Source organism: Artibeus jamaicensis, unplaced genomic scaffold, assembly GCF_021234435.1.
Source record: "Artibeus jamaicensis isolate MK-2021 breed Jamaican fruit bat unplaced genomic scaffold, CSHL_Jam_final contig_240, whole genome shotgun sequence".
Taxonomy (NCBI): domain Eukaryota; kingdom Metazoa; phylum Chordata; class Mammalia; order Chiroptera; family Phyllostomidae; genus Artibeus; species Artibeus jamaicensis.
The window spans coordinates 4,377,535-4,384,881 of record NW_026521506.1 but is presented as its reverse complement, the minus strand read 5'-3'; positions in this window follow the sequence as shown (position 1 = coordinate 4,384,881).

The following is a 7,347-nucleotide window of genomic DNA, read 5'->3' as shown; positions in this document are numbered from 1 at the left end:
GCCTGCATTGTGGCCTTACAAACTCAGAGACCTAAAGTAACCACACAGGGTGATCTGAAATTTAAAAAAAACTTCCTAACTAAAAGTGGTTCCTGGAGTAAAGTCCTGTCCCAGAGCAGTAATTTTCCCTAACAAAAGGCAATCTGCAACTTAACCGAGCCTATTGTTTTGTTTTGTATTGTTTTTTGGGGGGGAGGGGGCGGTTTGCATTTACCTATCACATACCTTTGGAATGTCAGGGTTATTTCCCTTTTCTGGACCCCTCAGAGCACAATCTCCCACCAGAGCAGAGACCACAGAGCCCCTCATTGTTACTGTTATCATGTTAATTGTTGATTGTTAACTATCCTATATTGATCTGTGTAAAAGAAGTCTGTGTCTATCATTTTACTTTTTACACAATCCCAGAGGTTGCCCCGCCCACTTTGCTTTCTCCCACTTCCCTAAACTGTCACCAGTGAATTTCAATTAACCCCTTCACATCTTCTCCTGTGATTCTAATGTATGAAATATGGCGCAAAACTGCCATTGTCTGGAGCATTTTCTCAATCTGTTGAGATTTTGCTTCCTGGCACTTGTTAGTTTGGCTCAAATAACTCAAAATTCTTACAAGTTTGGATTTTACTTATGTCAACGGTACAATAAATATTGTCCAAGGGGCAACAGAGGCCCTAAAGGGGTGAGGAAAAAAAGGCCTGAGAAGCAAAGGTATCAGATACTACAAACAGTATTTGATATGGGAAACTTTGAAAAACCCCTGTTTAACCTTTATTTGCCCAGGCCCCAGGCGCTCTAGAGAGAATGATGGGGCCGTCTGGGAGGGCGGGTGGCTGGATAGTGAGGACTGGAACTGGCACTGATAGGAGAAGCCCTGGGAGACCTTTGCTCACCCAAGACCCCAGGGGCCATAGGAGAACAATAAGGTCGTCTGGGAAGAGCAAATAAAGCAAATAGCCAGATAGTCACTAGGACTAGGGCTAGCACCCCCCGCAGATAGAACCAATTTTCACATTTAGCCTTTGAACTCTGCTTCTGCCCCGTAGATAGAACTAATTACCGCATTCTGCTTCTGTATCCTGCTTTGCCACGTAGATAGGAAGACCCCTAATCTATATATTCCCCAAGAATCCTTTGTTCGGGGCTCAGAATTTGGAGACTGACTCCTCTGGGCCCGTGCACGTAAAAAGGAATAAACCTCGTACTCCAGAATCCCTCGGTGTCTGGTTGCTTCATTTTCCTATAACATATTCACTTAGTTTGCCATTTTGCTGAGGACACAAGTCCTAGCACCCTGCAAGGGTAGAGGGAACAACTCATATTGATACAGGGTGCAGTCAAGGTGGGGGCCCCAAAAAAAAGATTTGGAATGGTGTCCAGAATTCAAAGTACATAGGAATATTGGAGAGACATATAAGATGTCCTCACCCCTTCCCCCCACAGGTGTGAGTTGGGGGAGGGACACATGGAGCAGGAATATGCAGGGCTGTTTTGTATAGCCACAGCCTTGCAGCTAATCCATGGCATGGTCATTTAACATATCTATAGCCTTTGGTGGGTCACTTGGATATGTTAAATGGCTGTGGCCAGGCTTGGAGCCAGGGGGATGAAGTCACTTCCCCAGGATGTAACTGGGGGCAGGTCCCCCAAGTTACAGCGCCTGCGTGGGGGCTTGGAGAAGATTGGCTCTAGGACATGGGATGATAACTGCCCAGACTAATGATGGCAGCCCAGTAAACTTGTAATAATACAGAAATACTGGCAGGTGTAACTGATCGTGGGAGGAGTCGGAAATAGGGGTACAGAGGAAGATGGGCGCAAGGATTTAAAAGCCAGACACAGCAGCCATTAGAGAGAGAGCCACGCGGTTTGGGGCAGAGTGAGGACCCCCTCTTGGTGAGGTGAAAGAGAGAGCCACGTGGTTTTGGCAGAGTGCAGACCCCCTCTTTCCCAGGTGAAAGGGAAAACCACGCAGCTTTGCCAGAATGGAGATCCCTACAGCCAGGTGAAGAAGAAAGCCACATGCTTTTGGTGGAGCGCAAACCCCTGCAGCTTTGGTAGAAGAGGCCCGCGCGGCTTTGGGGTGCCCCCTTTGGCCGCGAGGCCTGGAAAGCAGGAGAGACTTTGACTGGAACTGGGTACAAAGGACTCTTGCCAGTGGACCATGAGAGGGTACCCCAGTACTTTGGATTAACTAGAGATCCTGCCTGACACAGCTGATGATACCAGCGGCCTGAAAAAGGGACGTGTGCTCTTTTCCTGATTTACAGTACCCGGAGTTGGGACAGTGGGAGAAGCGGGAGCTGTGTGGGTGTAGGTGTATACCCCAAAGGACTTTGCTATTTTAGTGGAGGTGTTAGGCCTGAATAGCATTAAATAAACATTTTGTTTCCTTTTTACAAATCTCTGGCATTGAGAGATGTCTTTCCAATTGGCAGCAGACAGAAGAGCCCAATAGATATTAGTATTCTGTCCTTGGAAGGGACCCCTGTTCTGTAGCAGTTTTTGGCATCCCTAGGTGGGCCAAATATTGGCCCCCCACCCCAACCTCTTGTTTGGTAACAATATGTCTATGGGGAAAGGAACAAAGTAGACAACAGACCCTCTCCAGCCTCCCCTACTTCTTGCCTATCCACCTCCTCTCCAACAACCAGTTCCCATGCCCTTTCTGTCACATCTTGGTCCATAGTGTAAAACCATGTATATCAATTGGCATTCATGCTTCCTGTCACTACCAGAACCAATAATCAGAGACAGGGCTTGAATCTTTTTGGGTGCTTCATTCAGATGGCCAGTGATCTGACAAGACCTGGGTTTGTACTGTAACAGACCATCTTACATTTCCGTACAGTCTAGCCTTTTTTATAAGCAGAAAAAAGTGTAGGTAAGGGATTTGGAATTCCGGAAAGAGGTTAATCAGATAAGAGCTGCAGTCCAGCAATTTCCCTAACATCCTTTCATCCCCTGACCAGTGATTTTCTATCTGGATCCTGGGTCCTGTGTCCTGGGCAGCAGACTATCTCTCCCTGGAACACAATGACTCAGATACCACCTTGATTGCTTATGGTCTCTTCTTTTTAGTCTCCTGGAGTCAGGGTGGGCTGCACCTTCAGTACTGAAACAATAGCTGTTTACATGCATTAACTACTAAACTTATTAACTATTACCCAAGACTAAGATTTTCTAACTGTCAAGTTCCCCCATCAAATCCATGGGGTACACCAAGAAGACAATCCAATTAAAAATGGGCAAAGGACCTGAACAGACACTTCTTCAAGAAGAACATACAGAGGGTCCATAGACATATGAAAAGATGTTCAGCATCACTAGCCATCAGAGAGATGCAAATTAAAACCACAATGAAAGGGAGAGGGGAGGGGATAATAGGGGGAAAGAATGAAGGGTTTACAGGAACAATTATGAAGGACAAATGGACAACAACAAGGGGGGGTTGGAAATGGGAGAGGGAGGCAGGGAGGATTGGAATGGTGGGGAGGGGTGGGGAAAAGGCAAAAAACTGTACTTGAACAATAATAAAAACCATTAAAAATTTAAAAATAAATAAATAAATAAAACCACAATGAGATACCACTTCACACCAGTCAGAATGGCCATCATTAATAAATCAACAAACAACAAGTGCTGATGAGGTTGTGGAGAAAAGAGAACCCTAGTGCACTATTGGTGGGAATGTAGACTGGTGAAGCCACTGAGGAAACAGTATGAAATTTGCTCAGAAAAAAACTAAAAATAGAACTGCCTTTTGACCCAGAAACTCCACTACTGGGGTTATACCCTAAGAACCCTGAGAGACAAATTCAAACAAAACCTGTGCACCCCAATGTTCATAGCAGCACAATTTACGATAGTCAAGTACTGGAAGTAACCTAAGCGCCCATCAGTAAATGAGTGGATTAAAACATGATACATTTACACAATAGAATACTATGCAGCAGAGAGAAAGTAGGAGTTCCTACCCTTCCCAACAGCATGGATAGATCTGGAGAGCATATTATACTAAGTGAAATAAGCCAGTTGGTGAAAGACATACCATACGATCTCACCTATAAGTGAAACCTAAGCAACAAAACAAACAAGCGGGCAAAGCAGAAACAGAGACACTGAAATAAAGAAGAAACTGACAGTGACCAGAGAGGATGGGGGATAATGGGGAAAAGAAGAAGAAGGGTCAAGTCAAGGAACATGTATAAAAGACCCATAGACAAAGACAACGGAGCAAGGGAAGATTGAAAGTGGAAGGTGTGGGGTGGATAGGGCAGGGAGAGTAATGAGGGGAAATGGGGACAACTGTAATTGAACAACAATAAAAAAATCATTTTTGGGAATTCTGTATACCATACTTCTATTAGGGAGAAAAAAAATAATCCATGGGCCCGCAATCTGGCTGATAATGACAATCACCAGGAAAGTGTGTTAAATATATAGTTGCCTTATCCTCTCATCAATTCAGATTTAATTGGTATGGGAATCGGGCCCAGGCATAAGTATTTTGAAAGCGCTCCTAGATGATTCTAATGAACGGCTCCACTGGGCAACCACTGGCATCAGCTGAGGATTCCCACCCAGTGCACCTGCCTATGTAAACTTTGCCTAGGTAAATGGAAGTTTCAGTGGTATGGCAAGTGCCAGACCTAATGAGCAAAACTATGCTCTGAAAAAGACTACGTCCTTGAACAAAGATTGGTCAGGGTCCTCTAAGCCCTCATTTTAACTAGGTCTCTTCTTTAGCCCAGTTCTTGGCCTGCCTTCATCAAAGAATCCTTCTATGTCAGTTTAGTGGAAAATCCTCCCATCTGAGATATTTGATCACCCTGGATATCTGATCAAGTTCCTCATACTCTACCTTTGATTTTTTTAAATCCTTGGCTTGCCTTTAGCAATAATCCTGTTAAGTCAGTTTAGTAAGAGTTTCCTCACCTTTGATATCTGTCTTAGTCAGCTTAGGCTGCTACAACAAACTACAATAGACTAGATGACTTACACAACATATATTTCTCACAGTTCTGGAGTCTGGGAGTCCAAGATCAAGAAGCTGGCAGACTTAGGTCCTGGTGAGAACCTTCCTTTTAGCTTGCAGAAGACCACCTTCTCACTGTTGTCTTCACGTGAGGAGGAGGAGGAGAAAGAGGAGTGGGGAAGAAAGGGAAGGTGGAGAGGGGAGGGAGGGAAGGAGAGGGAGCAATGTAGAGCTAACTCTGGTTTCTTTTTTTAATAAGGTTTTTAAAAGATTTCATTTGTTTTATTTTTTAGTGATGGGGAAGGGAGGAAAAAAGAGAGGGAGAGAAACATCAATGTGCGAGAGAAGCATCACTTTGTTGTCTCTTGCATGCCCCCAACCCAGGCATGCACCCCAGCCTGGAATCACTGGTGACCCACCCCCCACTGTTCTGCAGGATGACCACACCACTGAGCCACACCAGTCAGGGTTTTCTTCCTCTTCTTAAAGGGACTCTAATCCCATTATGGGGTCCCACACTCATGACCTCATCTAAACTTAATTACCTCCCAAAGGCCCTACTTCCAAACATCATCATACTGCAGGGTTACAGCTTCAACACATGAAGAGGGTATGGGGGCACAAACACTCAATCCATAATGACATTTAATCAAGTTCCTCTTAGTAATTGCATCTACCAACTCCCTCACTCTACTCATTGGCTATAAATCCGTACTTGTCTTTGTGCTATTAGGAGTTGAGTTCAGTCTCATCCCTTATTGCAATAGTCTTGAAGAACATCTTTACCATTTTAACAAGTGTCAGAATAATGTTTCTTTAACAGGGCCTTAAGGGGGAAAACTACTCTGCCAGACACCAGGGATCCATTTAGCCAACTACTTTCTAGTTAGTCAAGGCCTGTTCCAGCCCATTAAACAGGACCCCAGTGGCTCCACCCAGGTGCCTAATATATAAGCAGGAAATACTCTAAGGATTAGCAGTCCTTGATTGGAATTTGTTAGCAGTATCTGTGAGCAAAGTTGTGAAATTCTCATTATTCAATGAACAAACACTGAGCATTTACTCTAGGTCCTGCCCTGCCTGTGCTAGGAACTGGGTTATTAAGACTAGGCCCCTTTGCTCCCAAAACTCATAGAAAAGGAGGGAAGGCAGACAAGTAAACAGACAATTACAGCACACTCGAGGGCTGTGACCATCTTATTATTGCAACCATTTGCTGGAAGGTAAGGAGCCAGTTATAGCAATTAATTGGCATCAAGCCTTCATTGGATCACATCTCTGAGGTAATTTCTTCACCTTGTTTACCCCTGCATAGCTTCTTCTTTTCCTGCCTGTCCTTTGTGGCTAACCTCTGCCTATAGGATGAATTCCAAACTTGTTAACCTGTCATTTCAAGCAGTTCATGGTTCTTTTTTTTAATAATATATTTTATTGATTATGCCATTACAGTTGTCCCATTTCCCCCCTTCATTCCCCTCCACCCTGCACACGACCTCCCTCCCACATTCCCCCTCTAGTTCATGTCCATGTGTCATAAGTTCTTTAGATTCTATATTTCCCATACTATTTTTGCCCTCCCCCGGTCTATTTTCTACTTACCATCTATGCTACTTATTTTCTGTACCTTCTCCCCCCATTTCCTCCTCCCACTCCCCCATTGCTAACCCTCCATGTGATTTCCATTTCTGTGGCTCTGCTCCGGATCTAGCTGTCCTCTTTGTTTGCTTTTTTGTTAGGTGTGATTGTTAATAACTGTGAGTTTGCTATTCTTTCACTGTTCATATTTTTTACCTTCTTTTTCTTAGATAAGTCCCTTTAACATTTTATATAATAAGGGCTTGGTGATGATGAACTCCTTGAATTTGACCTTATCTGAGAAGCACTTTATCTGCCCTTCTATTCTAAATGAAAGCTTTGCTGGATAAATCAATCTTGGATGTAGGTCTTTGGATTTCATGACTTGGAATACTTCTTTCCAGCCCCTTCTTGCCTGTAAGGTCTCTTTTGAGAAATCTGCTGACAGTCTGATGGGAACTCTTTTGTAGGTGACTGTCCCCTTATCTCTTGCTGCTTCTAGGATTCTCTCCATCATTTTTATCTTGGCTAAGGTAATTATAATGTGCCTTGGTGTGTTCCACCCTGAGTCCACCTTCTTTGGGACTCTCTGAGCTTCCTGGACTTCCTGAAAGTCTATTTTCTTTGCCAGATTGGGAAAGTTCTCCTTTATTATTTATCCAAATAAGTTTTCCACTTGTTGTTGTTCTTCTTCCCCTTTTTGTACTCCTATAATTCGGATGTTGGAGCATTTAAGGATGTCCTGGAGGTTCCTAAGCCTCTCCTGATTTTTTTGAATTCTTGTTTCTTCATTCTTT